Genomic DNA, 479 nt, shown 5'->3' with positions numbered 1-479 from the left:
TTTTCCCCATGGTAAACAATATGGAAATGTTAAAAATAGCAATCTTCCAGCGCGTGTCCACGTCTGCACACCAGGGTGACCTGACGGGGCTGTCGCGGGGTTTCTCGGCTTCCTGAACCGAGGGCGGCGGGGAAAGCGCGAGCGCGCGCAGGAAACACGGTCCCGGGCTCGCTGGGGCCGGGGCTCCGGCACGCGGAGCCCGAGGACGCGGTCGCTTTAAGGGGGGGAGGGGCGGCGGCGGCGGGGGAGGGGCGGCGGGAGGCTCCTGTCACCGAGCGGCCGCCGGCGCGTCACGTGGGCGCGCGGCGCTGCGGCCATTGGCCCGAGGCACGTGTCCAGGAGACCGGCCCGCGACGTCACTCGAGGGGGCTCTGTTAAAAATAAGAACAAAAATCCAGAGTGAAAGTGTCTCAGGTTGCGCTGAGTGGCCTGGAAATCGCCCGAGCCCGCGCGGAGGCCGAGGCGGCGAGGGCGCGCAG

The sequence above is a fragment of the Phoca vitulina genome, unplaced genomic scaffold, assembly GCF_004348235.1.
Source record: "Phoca vitulina isolate PV1807 unplaced genomic scaffold, GSC_HSeal_1.0 scaffold80, whole genome shotgun sequence".
NCBI lineage: Eukaryota > Metazoa > Chordata > Mammalia > Carnivora > Phocidae > Phoca > Phoca vitulina.
This window is presented reverse-complemented; position numbering follows the sequence as displayed.